We start from the raw sequence: 18,546 nt of genomic DNA, 5'->3' as shown, positions 1-18,546 counted from the left end.
AGGCAAGGCAAGGCAAGGCAAGGCAAGGCAGATAATGCCAGGGCAGGCAAGGCAGGGCAATGGAAGATAAGGGCACGGCAGGCAAGGCAGGGCAGGGCAAGGCAAGGCAGGGCAAGGCAAGGCAAGGCAAGGCAGGGCAAGGCAAGGCAAGGCAAGGCAGATAATGCCAGGGCAGGCAAGGCAGGGCAATGGAATATAAGGGTAGGGCAGGTTAGGGCTGGCAAGGCAAGGTAAGGCAGGGCTACGGAAGAGAAGGGCAGGGCACATTAGGGCAGGCAAGGCAAGGCAAGGCAAGGCAAGGCAAGGCAAGGCAAGGCAAGGCAAGGCAGATAATGCCAGGGCAGGCAAGGCAGGGCAATGGAAGACAATGGCAGGGCAGGGCAGGGCAGGGCAGGGCAAGGCAAGGCAAGGCAGGGCAGGGCAGATAATGCCAGGGCAGGCAAGGCAAGGCAAGGCAAGTCAAGGCAAGGCAAGGCAAGGCAAGGCAGATAATGCCAGGGCAGGCAAGGCAGGGCAACGGAAGATAAGGGCAGGGCAGGCAAGGCAAGGCAAGGCAAGGCAAGGCAAGGCAAGGCAGATAATGCCAGGGCAGGCAAGGCAGTGCAATGGAAGATAAGGGCAGGGCAGGGCAGGGCAGGGCAGGGCAGGGCAAGGAAAGGCAAGGCAAGGCAGATAATGCCAGGGCAAGCAAGGCAGGGCAATGGAAGATAAGGGCAGGGCAGGCAAGGCAGTGTAGGGCAGGGCAGGGCAAGGCAAGGCAAGGCAAGGCAAGGCTAGGCAGATAATGCCAGGGCAGTCAAGGCAGGGCAATGGAAGATAAGGGCAGGGCAGGCACAGCAGGGCAGGGCAGGGCAGGGCAGGGCAGGGCAAGGCAGGGCAAGGCAAGGCAAGGCAAGGCAGATAATGCCAGGGCTGGCAAGGCAGGGCAATGGAAAGTAAGGGCAGGGCAGGCAAGGCAAGTCAGGGCAAGGCAAAGCAAGGCAAGGCAAGGCAATGGAAGATAAGGGCAGGGCACGCAAGGCAGGGCAGGGCAGGGCAAGGCAAGGCAGGGCAAGGCAAGGCAAGGCAAGGGAAGGCAAGGCAAGGCAAGGCAGATAATGCCAGGGTAGGCAAGACAGGGCAATGGAAGATAAGGGCAGGGCAGGCAAAGCAGGGCAGGGCAGATGGCAAGGCAAGGCAAGGCAAGGCAAGGCAAGGCAGATAATGCCAGGGCAGACAAGTCAGGGCAATGGAATATAAGGGCAGGGCAGTCAAAGCAGGGCAGGGCAGGGCAGGGCAGGGCAGGGCAGACAGGGCAAGGCAAGGCAAGGCAAGGCAAGGCAAGGCAAGGCAGATAATGCCAGGGCAGGCAAGGCAGGGCAATGGAAGATAAGGGCAGGGCAGGCAGGGCAGGGCAGGGCAGGGCAGGGCAAGGCAAGGCAAGGCAAGGCAAGGCAAGGCAAGGCAAGGCAGATAATGCCAGGGCAGGCAAGGCAGGGCAATGGAAGATAAGGGCAGGGCAAGGCAGGGCAGGGCAGGGCAAGGCAAGGAAAGGCAAGGCAAGGGAAGGCAAGGCAAGGCAAGGCAGATAATGCCAGGGCAGGCAATGCAGGGCAATGGAAGATAAGGGAAGGGCAGGGCAAGGCAAGGCAAGGCAAGGCAAGGCAAGGCAAGGCAAGGGAAGGCAAGGCAAGGCAAGGCAGATAATGCCAGGGCAGGCAAGGCAGGGCCATGGAAGATAAGGGCAGGGCAGGGCAAGGCAGGGCAGGGCAAGGCAAGGCAGGGCAAGGAAAGGCAAGGCAAGGCAAGGCAAGGCAAGGCAAGGCAAGGCAAGGCAAGGCAAGGCAGATAATGCCAGGGCTGGCAAGGCAGGGCAATGGAAGATAAGGGCAGGGCAGGGCAGGGCAAGGCAAGGCAAGGCAAGGCAAGGCAGATAATGCCAAGGCAGGCAAGGCAGGGCAATGGAAGATAAGGGCAGGGCAAGGCAGGCATGGCAGGGCAGGGCAGGGCAAGGCAAGGCAAGGCAAGGCAGATAATGCCAGGGCAAGCAAGGCAGGGCAATGGAAGATAAGGGCAGGGCAGGCAAGGGAGGGCAGGGCAGGGCAGGGCAAGGCAAGGCAAGGCAAGGCAAGGCAAGGCAAGGCAGATAATGCCAGGGCAGGCAAGGCAGGGCAATGGAAGATAAGGGCAGGGCAGGCAAGGCAGGGCAGGGCAAGGCAAGGCAAGTCAAGGCAAGGCAAGGCAAGGCAGATAATGCCAGGGCAAACAAGGCAGGGCAATGGAAGATAAGGGTAGGGCAGGCAAGGCAGGGCAGGGCAGGGCAGGGCAAGGCAAGGCAAGGCAAGGCAAGGCAAGGCAAGGCAGATAATGCCAGGGCAGGCAAGGCAGGGCAATGGAAGATAAGGGCACGGCAGGCAAGGCACGGCAGGGCAAGGCAAGGCAGGGCAAGGCAAGGCAAGGCAAGGCAGGGCAAGGCAAGGCAAGGCAAGGCAGATAATGCCAGGGCAGGCAAGGCAGGGCAATGGAAGATAAGGGCAGGGCAGGTTAGGGCTGGCAAGGCAAGGTAAGGCAGGGCAACGGAAGAGAAGTGCAGGGCACATTAGGGCAGGCAAGGCAAGGCAAGGCAAGGCAAGGCAAGGCAAGGCAGATAATGCCAGGGCAGGCAAGGCAGGGCAATGGAAGATAAGGGCAGGGCAGGCAAAGCAGGGCAGGGCAGGGCAGGGCAGACAGGGCAAGGCAAGGCAAGGCAAGGCAAGGCAAGGCAAGGCAAGGCAAGGCAAGGCAAGGCAGATAATGCCAGGGCAGGCAAGGCAGGGCAATGGAAGATAAGGGCAGGGCAGGGCAGGCAAGGCAGGGCAAGGCAAGGCAAGGCAAGGCAAGGCAAGGCAAGGCAAGGCAAGGCAAGGCAAGGCAGATAATGCCAGGGCAGGCAAGGCAGGGCCATGGAAGATAAGGGCAGGGCAGGGCAAGGCAGGGCAGGGCAAGGCAAGGCAGGGCAAGGCAAGGCAAGGCAAGGCAAGGCAAGGCAAGGCAAGGCAAGGCAAGGCAAGGCAGATAATGCCAGGGCTGGCAAGGCAGGGCAATGGAACATAAGGGCAGGGCAGGGCAGGGCAAGGCAAGGCAAGGCAAGGCAAGGCAGATAATGCCAAGGCAGGCAAGGCAGGGCAATGGAAGATAAGGGCAGGGCAAGGCAGGCATTGCAGGGCAGGGCAGGGCAAGGCAAGGCAAGGCAAGGCAGATAATGCCAGGGCAAGCAAGGCAGGGCAATGGAAGATAAGGGCAGGGCAGTCAAGGCAGGCATGGCAGGGCAGGGCAGGGCAAGGCAAGGCAAGGCAAGGCAAGGCAAGGCAGATAATGCCAGGGCAGGCAAGGCAGGGCAATTGAAGATAAGGGCAGGGCAGGCAAGGCAGGGCAGGGCAAGGCAAGGCAAGGCAAATCAGATAATGCCAGGGCAAACAAGGCAGGGCAATGGAAGATAAGGGTAGGGCAGGCAAGGCAGGGCAGGGCAGGGCAGCGCAAGGCAAGGCAAGGCAAGGCAAGGCAAGGCAAGGCAGATAATGCCAGGGCAGGCAAGGCAGGACAATGGAAGATAAGGGCACGGCAGGCAAGGCACGGCAGGGCAAGGCAAGGCAGGGCAGGGCAGGGCAGATAATGCCAGGGCAGGCAAGGCAAGGCAAGGCAAGGCAAGGCAAGGCAAGGCAAGGCAAGGCAGATAATGCCAGGGCAGGCAAGGCAGTGCAATGGAAGATAAGGGCAGGGAAGGGCAGGGCAGGGCAGGGCAGGGCAGGGCAAGGCAAGGCAAGGGAAGGCAAGGCAACGCAAGGCAGATAATGCCAGGGCAGGCAATGCAGGGCAATGGAAGATAAGGGAAGGGCAGGGCAAGGCAAGGCAAGGCAAGGCAAGGCAAGGCAAGGCAAGGCAAGGCAGATAATGCCCGGGCAGGCAAGGCAGGGCAATGGAAGATAAGGGTAGGGCAGGGCAGGCAAGGCAAGGCAAGGCAAGGCAAGGCAAGGCAAGGCAAGGCAGATAATGCCAGGGCAAGCAAGGCAGGGCAATGGAAGATAAGGGCAGGGCAGGCAAGGCAGGGCAAGGCAAGGCAGGGCAAGGCAAGGAAAGGCAAGGCAAGGCAAGGCAAGGCAAGGCAAGGCAGATAATGCCAGGGCAGGCAAGACAGGGCAATGGAAGATAAGGGCAGGGCAGGCACAGCAGGGCAGGGCAGGGCAGGGCAGGGCAGACAGGGCAAGGCAAGGCAAGGCAAGGCAAGGCAAGGCAGATAATGCCAGGGCAGGCAAGTCAGGGCAATGGAATATAAGGGCATGGCAGTCAAAGCAGGGCAGGGCAGGTCAGGGCAGGGCAGGGCAGACAGGGCAAGGCAAGGCAAGGCAAGGCAAGGCAAGGCAAGGCAGATAATGCCAGGGCAGGCAAGGCAGGGCAATGGAAGATAAGGGCAGGGCAGGCAAAGCAGGGCAGGGCAGACAGGGCAAGGCAAGGCAAGGCAAGGCAAGGCAAGGCAAGGCAAGGCAAGGCAAGGCAAGGCAAGGCAGATAATGCCAGGGCAGGCAAGGCAGGGCAATGGAAGATATGGGCAGGGCAGGGCAGGCAAGGCAGGGCAAGGCAAGGCAAGGCAAGGCAAGGCAAGGCAAGGCAAGGCAAGGCAAGGCAAGGCAGATAATGCCAGGTCAGGCAAGGCAGGGCCATGGAAGATAAGGGCAGGGCAGGGTAAGGCAGGGCAGGGTAAGGCAAGGCAGGGCAAGGCAAGGCAAGGCAAGGGAAGGCAAGGCAAGGCAAGGCAGATAATGCCAGGGCTGGCAAGGCAGGGCAATGGAAGATAAGGGCAGGGCAGGGCAGGGCAAGGCAAGGCAAGGCAAGGCAAGGCAGATAATGCCAAGGCAGGCAAGGCAGGGCAATGGAAGATAAGGGCAGGGCAAGGCAGGCATGGCAGGGCAGGGCAGGGCAAGGCAAGGCAAGGCAAGGCAGATAATGCCAGGGCAAGAAGGCAGGGCAATGGAAGATAAGGGCAGGGCAGGCAAGGCAGGGCAGGGCAGGGCAGGGCAAGGCAAGGCAAGGCAAGGCAAGGCAAGGCAGATAATGCCAGGGCAGGCAAGGCAGGGCAATGGAAGATAAGGGCAGGGCAAGGCAAGGCAGGGCAGGGCAAGGCAAGGCAAGGCAAGGCAACGCAGATAATGCCAGGGCAGGCAAGGCAGGGCAATGGAATATAAGGGCAGGGCAGTCAAAGCAGGGCAGGGCAGGGCAGATAGGGCAAGGCAAGGCAAGGCAAGGCAAGGCAGATAATGCCAGGGCAGGCAAGGCAGGGCAATGGAAGATAAGGGCAGGGCAGGCAAGGCAGGGCAGGGCAAGGCAAGGCAAGGCAAGGCAAGGCAAGGCAAATCAGATAATGCCAGGGCAAACAGGGCAGGGCAATGGAAGATAAGGGTAGGGCAGGCAAGGCAGGGCAGGGCAGGGCAGGGCAAGGCGAGGCAAGGCAAGGCAAGGCAAGGCAAGGAAGATAATGCCAGGGCAGGCAAGGCAGGGCAAGGGAAGATAAGGGCAGGGCAGGCAAGGCAAGGCAAGGCAAGGCAAGGCAGATAATGCCAGGGCAGGCAAGGCAGGGCAATGGAAGATAAGGGCAGGGCAGGTTAGGGCTGGCAAGGCAAGGTAAGGCAGGGCAACGGAAGAGAAGGGCAGGGCACATTAGGGCAGGCAAGGCAAGGCAAGGCAAGGCAAGGCAAGGCAGATAATGCCAGGGCAGGCAAGGCAGGGCAATGGAAGATAATGGCAGGGCAGGGCAGGGCAGGGCAAGGCAAGGCAGGGCAGGGCAGGGCAGATATGCCAGGGCAGGCAAGGCAAGGCAAGGCAAGGCAAGGCAAGGCAAGGCAAGGCAAGGCAGATAATGCCAGGGCAGGCAAGGCAGGGCAATGGAATATAAGGGTAGGGCAGGCAAGGCAGGGCAGGGCAGGGCAGGGCAAGGCAAGGCAAGGCAAGGCAAGGCAAGGCAGATAATGTCAGGGCAAACAAGGCAGGGCAATGGAAGATAAGGGCAGGGCAGGCAAAGCAGGGAAGGGCAGGGCAGGGCAAGGCAAGGCAAGGCAAGGCAAGGCAAGGCAGATAATGCCAGGGCTGGCAAGGCAGGGCAATGGAACATAAGGGCAGGGCAGGGCAGGGCAAGGCAAGGCAAGGCAAGGCAAGGCAGATAATGCCAAGGCAGGCAAGGCAGGGCAATGGAAGATAAGGGCAGGGCAAGGCAGGCATTGCAGGGCAGGGCAGGGCAAGGCAAGGCAAGGCAAGGCAGATAATGCCAGGGCAAGCAAGGCAGGGCAATGGAAGATAAGGGCAGGGCAGTCAAGGCAGGCATGGCAGGGCAGGGCAGGGCAAGGCAAGGCAAGGCAAGGCAAGGCAAGGCAGATAATGCCAGGGCAGGCAAGGCAGGGCAATTGAAGATAAGGGCAGGGCAGGCAAGGCAGGGCAGGGCAAGGCAAGGCAAGGCAAATCAGATAATGCCAGGGCAAACAAGGCAGGGCAATGGAAGATAAGGGTAGGGCAGGCAAGGCAGGGCAGGGCAGGGCAGCGCAAGGCAAGGCAAGGCAAGGCAAGGCAAGGCAAGGCAGATAATGCCAGGGCAGGCAAGGCAGGACAATGGAAGATAAGGGCACGGCAGGCAAGGCACGGCAGGGCAAGGCAAGGCAGGGCAGGGCAGGGCAGATAATGCCAGGGCAGGCAAGGCAAGGCAAGGCAAGGCAAGGCAAGGCAAGGCAAGGCAAGGCAGATAATGCCAGGGCAGGCAAGGCAGTGCAATGGAAGATAAGGGCAGGGAAGGACAGGGCAGGGCAGGGCAGGGCAGGGCAAGGCAAGGCAAGGGAAGGCAAGGCAACGCAAGGCAGATAATGCCAGGGCAGGCAATGCAGGGCAATGGAAGATAAGGGAAGGGCAGGGCAAGGCAAGGCAAGGCAAGGCAAGGCAAGGCAAGGCAAGGCAAGGCAGATAATGCCCGGGCAGGCAAGGCAGGGCAATGGAAGATAAGGGTAGGGCAGGGCAGGCAAGGCAAGGCAAGGCAAGGCAAGGCAAGGCAAGGCAAGGCAGATAATGCCAGGGCAAGCAAGGCAGGGCAATGGAAGATAAGGGCAGGGCAGGCAAGGCAGGGCAAGGCAAGGCAGGGCAAGGCAAGGAAAGGCAAGGCAAGGCAAGGCAAGGCAAGGCAAGGCAGATAATGCCAGGGCAGGCAAGACAGGGCAATGGAAGATAAGGGCAGGGCAGGCACAGCAGGGCAGGGCAGGGCAGGGCAGACAGGGCAAGGCAAGGCAAGGCAAGGCAAGGCAAGGCAGATAATGCCAGGGCAGGCAAGTCAGGGCAATGGAATATAAGGGCATGGCAGTCAAAGCAGGGCAGGGCAGGTCAGGGCAGGGCAGGGCAGACAGGGCAAGGCAAGGCAAGGCAAGGCAAGGCAAGGCAAGGCAGATAATGCCAGGGCAGGCAAGGCAGGGCAATGGAAGATAAGGGCAGGGCAGGCAAAGCAGGGCACGGCAGGGCAGGGCAGACAGGGCAAGGCAAGGCAAGGCAAGGCAAGGCAAGGCAGATAATGCCAGGGCAGGCAAGACAGGGCAATGGAAGATAAGGGCAGGGCAGGCAAAGCAGGGCAGGGCAGGGCAGGGCAGACAGGGCAAGGCAAGGCAAGGCAAGGCAAGGCAAGGCAAGGCAAGGCAAGGCAAGGCAAGGCAGATAATGCCAGGGCAGGCAAGGCAGGGCAATGGAAGATAAGGGCAGGGCAGGGCAGGCAAGGCAGGGCAAGGCAAGGCAAGGCAAGGCAAGGCAAGGCAAGGCAAGGCAAGGCAAGGCAGATAATGCCAGGTCAGGCAAGGCAGGGCCATGGAAGATAAGGGCAGGGCAGGGTAAGGCAGGGCAGGGTAAGGCAAGGCAGGGCAAGGCAAGGCAAGGCAAGGCAAGGCAAGGCAAGGCAAGGCAGATAATGCCAGGGCTGGCAAGGCAGGGCAATGGAAGATAAGGGCAGGGCAGGGCAGGGCAAGGCAAGGCAAGGCAAGGCAAGGCAGATAATGCCAAGGCAGGCAAGGCAGGGCAATGGAAGATAAGGGCAGGGCAAGGCAGGCATGGCAGGGCAGGGCAGGGCAAGGCAAGGCAAGGCAAGGCAGATAATGCCAGGGCAAGAAGGCAGGGCAATGGAAGATAAGGGCAGGGCAGGCAAGGCAGGGCAGGGCAGGGCAGGGCAAGGCAAGGCAAGGCAAGGCAAGGCAAGGCAGATAATGCCAGGGCAGGCAAGGCAGGGCAATGGAAGATAAGGGCAGGGCAGGCAAGGCAGGGCAGGGCAAGGCAAGGCAAGGCAAGGCAAGGCAAGGCAAGGCAAATCAGATAATGCCAGGGCAAACAGGGCAGGGCAATGGAAGATAAGGGTAGGGCAGGCAAGGCAGGGCAGGGCAGGGCAGGGCAAGGCAAGGCAAGGCAAGGCAAGGCAAGGCAAGGAAGATAATGCCAGGGCAGGCAAGGCAGGGCAAGGGAAGATAAGGGCAGGGCAGGCAAGGCAAGGCAAGGCAAGGCAAGGCAGATAATGCCAGGGCAGGCAAGGCAGGGCAATGGAAGATAAGGGCAGGGCAGGTTAGGGCTGGCAAGGCAAGGTAAGGCAGGGCAACGGAAGAGAAGGGCAGGGCACATTAGGGCAGGCAAGGCAAGGCAAGGCAAGGCAAGGCAAGGCAGATAATGCCAGGGCAGGCAAGGCAGGGCAATGGAAGATAATGGCAGGGCAGGGCAGGGCAGGGCAAGGCAAGGCAGGGCAGGGCAGGGCAGATATGCCAGGGCAGGCAAGGCAAGGCAAGGCAAGGCAAGGCAAGGCAAGGCAAGGCAAGGCAAGGCAAGGCAGATAATGCCAGGGCAGGCAAGGCAGGGCAATGGAATATAAGGGTAGGGCAGGCAAGGCAGGGCAGGGCAGGGCAGGGCAAGGCAAGGCAAGGCAAGGCAAGGCAAGGCAGATAATGTCAGGGCAAACAAGGCAGGGCAATGGAAGATAAGGGCAGGGCAGGCAAAGCAGGGAAGGGCAGGGCAGGGCAAGGCAAGGCAAGGCAAGGCAAGGCAAGGCAAGGCAAGGCAGATAATGCCAGGGCAAGCAAGGCAGGGCAATGGAAGATAATGGCAGGGCAGGCAAGGCAGGGCAGGGCAGGGCAGGGCAAGGCAAGGAAAGGCAAGGCAAGGCAAGGCAAGGCAAGACAAGGCAAGGCAAGGCAGATAATGCCAGGGCTGGCAAGGCAGGGCAATGGAAGATAAGGGCAGGGCAAGTCAGGCATGGCAGGGCAGGGCAGGGCAAGGCAAGGCAAGGCAAGGCAGATAATGCCAGGGCAAGCAAGGCAGGGCAATGGAAGATAAGGGCAGGGCAGGGCAAGGCAGGGCAGGGCAAGGCAAGGCAGGGCAAGGCAAGGCAAGGCAAGGCAAGGCAGATAATGCCAGGGCAGGCAAGGCAGGGCCATGGAAGATAAGGGCAGGGCAGGGCAAGGCAGGGCAGGGCAAGGCAAGGCAGGGCAAGGCAAGGCAAGGCAAGGCAAGGCAAGGCAAGAAAGGCAAGGCAAGGCAGATAATACCAGGGCTGGCAAGGCAGGGCAATGGAAGATAAGGGCAGGGCAAGGCAGGCAGGGCAGGGCAAGGCAAGGCAAGGCAAGGCAGATAATGCCAGGGCAAGCAAGGCAGGGCAATGGAAGATAAGGGCAGGGCAGGCAAGGCAGGGCAGGGCAGGGCAAGGCAAGGCAAGGCAAGGCAAGGCAAGGCAAGGCAAGGCAAGGCAGATAATGCCAGGGCAGGCAAGGCAGGGCAATGGAATATAAGGGCAGGGCAGGGCAAGGCAGGGCAGGGCAAGGCAAGGCAGGGCAAGGCAAGGCAGGGCAAGGCAAGGCAAGGCAAGGCAAGGCAAGGCAGATAATGCCAGGGCTGGCAAGGCAGGGCAATGGAAGATAAGGGCAGGGCAAGTCAGGCATGGCAGGGCAGGGCAGGGCAAGGCAAGGCAAGGCAAGGCAGATAATGCCAGGGCAAGCAAGGCAGGGCAATGGAAGATAAGGGCAGGGCAGGGCAAGGCAAGGCAGGGCAAGGCAAGGCAAGGCAAGGCAAGGCAGATAATGCCAGGGCAGGCAAGGCAGGGCCATGGAAGATAAGAGCAGGGCAGGGCAAGGCAGGGCAGGGCAAGGCAAGGCAGGGCAAGGCAAGGCAAGGCAAGGCAAGGCAAGGCAAGAAAGGCAAGGCAAGGCAGATAATACCAGGGCTGGCAAGGCAGGGCAATGGAAGATAAGGGCAGGGCAAGGCAGGCAGGGCAGGGCAAGGCAAGGCAAGGCAAGGCAGATAATGCCAGGGCAAGCAAGGCAGGGCAATGGAAGATAAGGGCAGGGCAGGCAAGGCAGGGCAGGGCAGGGCAAGGCAAGGCAAGGCAAGGCAAGGCAAGGCAAGGCAAGGCAAGGCAGATAATGCCAGGGCAGGCAAGGCAGGGCAATGGAATATAAGGGCAGGGCAGTCAAAGCAGGGCAGGGCAGGGCAGACAGGGCAAGGCAAGGCAAGGCAAGGCAAGGCAAGGCAGATAATGCCAGGGCAGGCAAGGCACGGCAATGGAAGATAAGGGCAGGGCAGGCAAGGCAGGGCAGGGCAAGGCAAGGCAAGGCAAGGCAAGGCAAGGCAAGGCAGATAATGCCAGGGTAAGCAAGGCAGGGCAATGGAAGATAAGGGCAGGGCAGGCAAGGCAGGGCAGGGCAGGGCAGGGCAAGGCAAGGCAAGGCAAGGCAAGGCAAGGCAAGGCAGGGCAAGGCAAGGCAAGGCAAGGCAAGGCAGATAATGCCAGGGCAGGCAAGGCAGGGCAATGGAATATAAGGGTAGGGCAGGCAAAGCAGGGCAGGGCAGGGCAGGGCAGACAGGGCAAGGCAAGGCAAGGCAAGGCAAGGCAAGGCAGATAATGCCAGGGCAGGCAAGTCAGGGCAATGGAATATAAGGGCAGGGCAGTCAAAGCAGGGCAGGGCAGGTCAGGGCAGGGCAGGGCAGACAGGGCAAGGCAAGGAAAGGCAAGGCAAGGCAAGGCAAGGCAGATAATGCCAGGGCTGGCAAGGCAGGGCAATGGAAGATAAGGGCAGGGCAAGGCAGGCATGGCAGGGCAGGGCAGGGCAAGGCAAGGCAAGGCAAGTCAGATAATGCCAGGGCAAGCAAGGCAGGGCAATGGAAGATAAGGGCAGGGCAGGCAAGGCAGGGCAGGGCAGGTCAGGGCAAGGCAAGGCAAGGCAAGGCAAGGCAAGGCAGATAATGCCACGGCAGGCAAGGCAGGGCAATGTAAGATAAGGGCAGGGCAAGGCAAGGCAGGGTAAGGCAAGGCAAGGCAAGGCAAGGCAAGGCAGATAATGCCAGGGCAGGCAAGGCAGGGCAATGGAATATAAGGGCAGGACAGTCAAAGCAGGGCAGGGCAGGGCAGACAGGGCAAGGCAAGGCAAGGCAAGGCAAGGCAAGGCAAGGTAGATAATGCCAGGGCAGGCAAGGCAGGGCAATGGAAGATAAGGGCACGGCAGGCAAGGCAGGGCAGGGCAAGGCAAGGCAGGGCAAGGCAAGGCAAGGCAAGGCAGGGCAAGGCAAGGCAAGGCAAGGCAGATAATGCCAGGGCAGGCAAGGCAGGGCAATGGAATATAAGGGTAGGGCAGGTTAGGGCTGGCAAGGCAAGGTAAGGCAGGGCTACGGAAGAGAAGGGCAGGGCACATTAGGGCAGGCAAGGCAAGGCAAGGCAAGGCAAGGCAAGGCAAGGCAGATAATGCCAGGGCAGGCAAGGCAGGGCAATGGAAGACAATGGCAGGGCAGGGCAGGGCAGGGCAGGGCAAGGCAAGGCAAGGCAGGGCAGGGCAGATAATGCCAGGGCAGGCAAGGCAAGGCAAGGCAAGTCAAGGCAAGGCAAGGCAAGGCAAGGCAGATAATGCCAGGGCAGGCAAGGCAGGGCAACGGAAGATAAGGGCAGGGCAGGCAAGGCAAGGCAAGGCAAGGCAAGGCAAGGCAAGGCAGATAATGCCAGGGCAGGCAAGGCAGTGCAATGGAAGATAAGGGCAGGGCAGGGCAGGGCAGGGCAGGGCAGGGCAAGGAAAGGCAAGGCAAGGCAGATAATGCCAGGGCAAGCAAGGCAGGGCAATGGAAGATAAGGGCAGGGCAGGCAAGGCAGTGTAGGGCAGGGCAGGGCAAGGCAAGGCAAGGCAAGGCAAGGCTAGGCAGATAATGCCAGGGCAGTCAAGGCAGGGCAATGGAAGATAAGGGCAGGGCAGGCACAGCAGGGCAGGGCAGGGCAGGGCAGGGCAGGGCAAGGCAGGGCAAGGCAAGGCAAGGCAAGGCAGATAATGCCAGGGCTGGCAAGGCAGGGCAATGGAAAGTAAGGGCAGGGCAGGCAAGGCAAGTCAGGGCAAGGCAAAGCAAGGCAAGGCAAGGCAATGGAAGATAAGGGCAGGGCACGCAAGGCAGGGCAGGGCAGGGCAAGGCAAGGCAGGGCAAGGCAAGGCAAGGCAAGGGAAGGCAAGGCAAGGCAAGGCAGATAATGCCAGGGTAGGCAAGACAGGGCAATGGAAGATAAGGGCAGGGCAGGCAAAGCAGGGCAGGGCAGATGGCAAGGCAAGGCAAGGCAAGGCAAGGCAAGGCAGATAATGCCAGGGCAGACAAGTCAGGGCAATGGAATATAAGGGCAGGGCAGTCAAAGCAGGGCAGGGCAGGTCAGGGCAGGGCAGGGCAGACAGGGCAAGGCAAGGCAAGGCAAGGCAAGGCAAGGCAGATAATGCCAGGGCAGGCAAGGCAGGGCAATGGAAGATAAGGGCAGGGCAGGCAGGGCAGGGCAGGGCAGGGCAGGGCAAGGCAAGGCAAGGCAAGGCAAGGCAAGGCAAGGCAAGGCAGATAATGCCAGGGCAGGCAAGGCAGGGCAATGGAAGATAAGGGCAGGGCAAGGCAGGGCAGGGCAGGGCAAGGCAAGGAAAGGCAAGGCAAGGGAAGGCAAGGCAAGGCAAGGCAGATAATGCCAGGGCAGGCAATGCAGGGCAATGGAAGATAAGGGAAGGGCAGGGCAAGGCAAGGCAAGGCAAGGCAAGGCAAGGCAAGGCAAGGGAAGGCAAGGCAAGGCAAGGCAGATAATGCCAGGGCAGGCAAGGCAGGGCCATGGAAGATAAGGGCAGGGCAGGGCAAGGCAGGGCAGGGCAAGGCAAGGCAGGGCAAGGAAAGGCAAGGCAAGGCAAGGCAAGGCAAGGCAAGGCAAGGCAAGGCAAGGCAAGGCAGATAATGCCAGGGCTGGCAAGGCAGGGCAATGGAAGATAAGGGCAGGGCAGGGCAGGGCAAGGCAAGGCAAGGCAAGGCAAGGCAGATAATGCCAAGGCAGGCAAGGCAGGGCAATGGAAGATAAGGGCAGGGCAAGGCAGGCATGGCAGGGCAGGGCAGGGCAAGGCAAGGCAAGGCAAGGCAGATAATGCCAGGGCAAGCAAGGCAGGGCAATGGAAGATAAGGGCAGGGCAGGCAAGGGAGGGCAGGGCAGGGCAGGGCAAGGCAAGGCAAGGCAAGGCAAGGCAAGGCAAGGCAGATAATGCCAGGGCAGGCAAGGCAGGGCAATGGAAGATAAGGGCAGGGCAGGCAAGGCAGGGCAGGGCAAGGCAAGGCAAGTCAAGGCAAGGCAAGGCAAGGCAGATAATGCCAGGGCAAACAAGGCAGGGCAATGGAAGATAAGGGTAGGGCAGGCAAGGCAGGGCAGGGCAGGGCAGGGCAAGGCAAGGCAAGGCAAGGAAAGGCAAGGCAAGGCAGATAATGCCAGGGCAGGCAAGGCAGGGCAATGGAAGATAAGGGCACGGCAGGCAAGGCACGGCAGGGCAAGGCAAGGCAGGGCAAGGCAAGGCAAGGCAAGGCAGGGCAAGGCAAGGCAAGGCAAGGCAGATAATGCCAGGGCAGGCAAGGCAGGGCAATGGAAGATAAGGGCAGGGCAGGTTAGGGCTGGCAAGGCAAGGTAAGGCAGGGCAACGGAAGAGAAGTGCAGGGCACATTAGGGCAGGCAAGGCAAGGCAAGGCAAGGCAAGGCAAGGCAAGGCAGATAATGCCAGGGCAGGCAAGGCAGGGCAATGGAAGATAAGGGCAGGGCAGGCAAAGCAGGGCAGGGCAGGGCAGGGCAGACAGGGCAAGGCAAGGCAAGGCAAGGCAAGGCAAGGCAAGGCAAGGCAGATAATGCCAGGGCAGGCAAGGCAGGGCAATGGAAGATAAGGGCAGGGCAGGGCAGGCAAGGCAGGGCAAGGCAAGGCAAGGCAAGGCAAGGCAAGGCAAGGCAAGGCAAGGCAAGGCAGATAATGCCAGGGCAGGCAAGGCAGGGCCATGGAAGATAAGGGCAGGGCAGGGCAAGGCAGGGCAGGGCAAGGCAAGGCAGGGCAAGGCAAGGCAAGGCAAGGCAAGGCAAGGCAAGGCAAGGCAGATAATGCCAGGGCTGGCAAAGCAGGGCAATGGAACATAAGGGCAGGGCAGGGCAGGGCAAGGCAAGGCAAGGCAAGGCAAGGCAGATAATGCCAAGGCAGGCAAGGCAGGGCAATGGAAGATAAGGGCAGGGAAAGGCAGGCATTGCAGGGCAGGGCAGGGCAAGGCAAGGCAAGGCAAGGCAGATAATGCCAGGGCAAGCAAGGCAGGGCAATGGAAGATAAGGGCAGGGCAGTCAAGGCAGGCATGGCAGGGCAGGGCAGGGCAAGGCAAGGCACGGCAAGGCAAGGCAAGGCAGATAATGCCAGGGCAGGCAAGGCAGGGCAATTGAAGATAAGGGCAGGGCAGGCAAGGCAGGGCAGGGCAAGGCAAGGCAAGGCAAATCAGATAATGCCAGGGCAAACAAGGCAGGGCAATGGAAGATAAGGGTAGGGCAGGCAAGGCAGGGCAGGGCAGGGCAGCGCAAGGCAAGGCAAGGCAAGGCAAGGCAAGGCAAGGCAGATAATGCCAGGGCAGGCAAGGCAGGACAATGGAAGATAAGGGCACGGCAGGCAAGGCACGGCAGGGCAAGGCAAGGCAGGGCAGGGCAGGGCAGATAATGCCAGGGCAGGCAAGGAAAGGCAAGGCAAGGCAAGGCAAGGCAAGGCAAGGCAAGGCAGATAATGCCAGGGCAGGCAAGGCAGTGCAATGGAAGATAAGGGCAGGGAAGGACAGGGCAGGGCAGGGCAGGGCAGGGCAAGGCAAGGCAAGGGAAGGCAAGGCAACGCAAGGCAGATAATGCCAGGGCAGGCAATGCAGGGCAATGGAAGATAAGGGAAGGGCAGGGCAAGGCAAGGCAAGGCAAGGCAAGGCAAGGCAAGGCAAGGCAAGGCAGATAATGCCCGGGCAGGCAAGGCAGGGCAATGGAAGATAAGGGTAGGGCAGGGCAGGCAAGGCAAGGCAAGGCAAGGCAAGGCAAGGCAAGGCAAGGCAGATAATGCCAGGGCAAGCAAGGCAGGGCAATGGAAGATAAGGGCAGGGCAGGCAAGGCAGGGCAAGGCAAGGCAGGGCAAGGCAAGGAAAGGCAAGGCAAGGCAAGGCAAGGCAAGGCAAGGCAGATAATGCCAGGGCAGGCAAGACAGGGCAATGGAAGATAAGGGCAGGGCAGGCACAGCAGGGCAGGGCAGGGCAGGGCAGACAGGGCAAGGCAAGGCAAGGCAAGGCAAGGCAAGGCAGATAATGCCAGGGCAGGCAAGTCAGGGCAATGGAATATAAGGGCATGGCAGTCAAAGCAGGGCAGGGCAGGTCAGGGCAGGGCAGGGCAGACAGGGCAAGGCAAGGCAAGGCAAGGCAAGGCAAGGCAAGGCAAGGCAGATAATGCCAGGGCAGGCAAGGCAGGGCAATGGAAGATAAGGGCAGGGCAGGCAAAGCAGGGCACGGCAGGGCAGGGCAGACAGGGCAAGGCAAGGCAAGGCAAGGCAAGGCAAGGCAGATAATGCCAGGGCAGGCAAGACAGGGCAATGGAAGATAAGGGCAGGGCAGGCAAAGCAGGGCAGGGCAGGGCAGGGCAGACAGGGCAAGGCAAGGCAAGGCAAGGCAAGGCAAGGCAAGGCAAGGCAAGGCAGATAATGCCAGGGCAGGCAAGGCAGGGCAATGGAAGATAAGGGCAGGGCAGGGCAGGCAAGGCAGGGCAAGGCAAGGCAAGGCAAGGCAAGGCAAGGCAAGGCAAGGCAAGGCAAGGCAAGGCAAGGCAGATAATGCCAGGTCAGGCAAGGCAGGGCCATGGAAGATAAGGGCAGGGCAGGGTAAGGCAGGGCAGGGTAAGGCAAGGCAGGGCAAGGCAAGGCAAGGCAAGGCAAGGCAAGGCAAGGCAAGGCAGATAATGCCAGGGCTGGCAAGGCAGGGCAATGGAAGATAAGGGCAGGGCAGGGCAGGGCAAGGCAAGGCAAGGCAAGGCAAGGCAGATAATGCCAAGGCAGGCAAGGCAGGGCAATGGAAGATAAGGGCAGGGCAAGGCAGGCATGGCAGGGCAGGGCAGGGCAAGGCAAGGCAAGGCAAGGCAGATAATGCCAGGGCAAGAAGGCAGGGCAATGGAAGATAAGGGCAGGGCAGGCAAGGCAGGGCAGGGCAGGGCAGGGCAAGGCAAGGCAAGGCAAGGCAAGGCAAGGCAGATAATGCCAGGGCAGGCAAGGCAGGGCAATGGAAGATAAGGGCAGGGCAAGGCAAGGCAGGGCAGGGCAAGGCAAGGCAAGGCAAGGCAACGCAGATAATGCCAGGGCAGGCAAGGCAGGGCAATGGAATATAAGGGCAGGGCAGTCAAAGCAGGGCAGGGCAGGGCAGATAGGGCAAGGCAAGGCAAGGCAAGGCAAGGCAGATAATGCCAGGGCAGGCAAGGCAGGGCAATGGAAGATAAGGGCAGGGCAGGCAAGGCAGGGCAGGGCAAGGCAAGGCAAGGCAAGGCAAGGCAAGGCAAATCAGATAATGCCAGGGCAAACAGGGCAGGGCAATGGAAGATAAGGGTAGGGCAGGCAAGGCAGGGCAGGGCAGGGCAGGGCAAGGCAAGGCAAGGCAAGGCAAGGCAAGGCAAGGAAGATAATGCCAGGGCAGGCAAGGCAGGGCAAGGGAAGATAAGGGCAGGGCAGGCAAGGCAAGGCAAGGCAAGGCAAGGCAGATAATGCCAGGGCAGGCAAGGCAGGGCAATGGAAGATAAGGGCAGGGCAGGTTAGGGCTGGCAAGGCAAGGTAAGGCAGGGCAACGGAAGAGAAGGGCAGGGCACATTAGGGCAGGCAAGGCAAGGCAAGGCAAGGCAAGGCAAGGCAGATAATGCCAGGGCAGGCAAGGCAGGGCAATGGAAGATAATGGCAGGGCAGGGCAGGGCAGGGCAAGGCAAGGCAGGGCAGGGCAGGGCAGATATGCCAGGGCAGGCAAGGCAAGGCAAGGCAAGGCAAGGCAAGGCAAGGCAAGGCAAGGCAGATAATGCCAGGGCAGGCAAGGCAGGGCAATGGAATATAAGGGTAGGGCAGGCAAGGCAGGGCAGGGCAGGGCAGGGCAAGGCAAGGAAAGGCAAGGCAAGGCAAGGCAAGGCAAGGCAAGGCAAGGCAAGGCAGATAATGCCAGGGCAGGCAAGACAGGGCAATGGAAGATAAGGGCAGGGCAGGCAAAGCAGGGCAGGGCAGGGCAGGGCAGACAGGGCAAGGCAAGGCAAGGCAAGGCAAGGCAAGGCAAGGCAAGGCAAGGCAGATAATGCCAGGGCAGGCAAGGCAGGGCAATGGAAGATAAGGGCAGGGCAGGGCAGGCAAGGCAGGGCAAGGCAAGGCAAGGCAAGGCAAGGCAAGGCAAGGCAAGGCAAGGCAAGGCAAGGCAAGGCAGATAATGCCAGGGCAGGCAAGGCAGGGCCATGGAAGATAAGGGCAGGGCAGCGTAAGGCAGGGCAGGGCAAGGCAAGGCAGGGCAAGGCAAGGCAAGGCAAGGCAAGGCAAGGCAGATAATGCCAGGGTTGGCAAGGCAGGGCAATGGAAGATAAGGGCAGGGCAGGGCAAGGCAAGGCAAGGCAAGGCAAGGCAGATAATGCCAAGGCAGGCAAGGCAGGGCAATGGAAGATAAGGGCAGGGCAAGGCAGGCATGGCAGGGCAGGGCAGGGCAAGGCAAGGCAAGGCAAGGCAGATAATGCCAGGGCAATCAAGGCAGGGCAATGCAAGATAAGGGCAGGGCAGTCAAGGCAGGGCAGGGCAGGGCAGGGCAAGGCAAGGCAAGGCAAGGCAAGGCAAGGCAAGGCAAGGCAGATAATGCCAGGGCAGGCAAGGCAGGGCCATGGAAGATAAGGGCAGGGCAGGGCAAGGCAGGGCAGGGCAATGCAAGGCAAGGCAAGGCAACGCAGATAATGCCAGGGCAGGCAAGGCAGGGCAATGGAATATAAGGGCAGGGCAGTCAAAGCAGGGCAGGGCAGGGCAGATAGGGCAAGGCAAGGCAAGGCAAGGCAAGGCAGATAATGCCAGGGCAGGCAAGGCAGGGCAATGGAAGATAAGGGCAGGGCAGGCAAGGCAGGGCAGGGCAAGGCAAGGCAAGGCAAGGCAAGGCAAGGCAAATCAGATAATGCCAGGGCAAACAGGGCAGGGCAATGGAAGATAAGGGTAGGGCAGGCAAGGCAGGGCAGGGCAGGGCAGGGCA

The sequence above is a fragment of the Strix aluco genome, chromosome W (genome assembly GCF_031877795.1).
Source record: "Strix aluco isolate bStrAlu1 chromosome W, bStrAlu1.hap1, whole genome shotgun sequence".
NCBI classification, from domain to species: domain Eukaryota; kingdom Metazoa; phylum Chordata; class Aves; order Strigiformes; family Strigidae; genus Strix; species Strix aluco.
The sequence above is the reverse complement of the archived record's forward strand: the minus strand, read 5'-3'. Positions refer to the sequence as shown.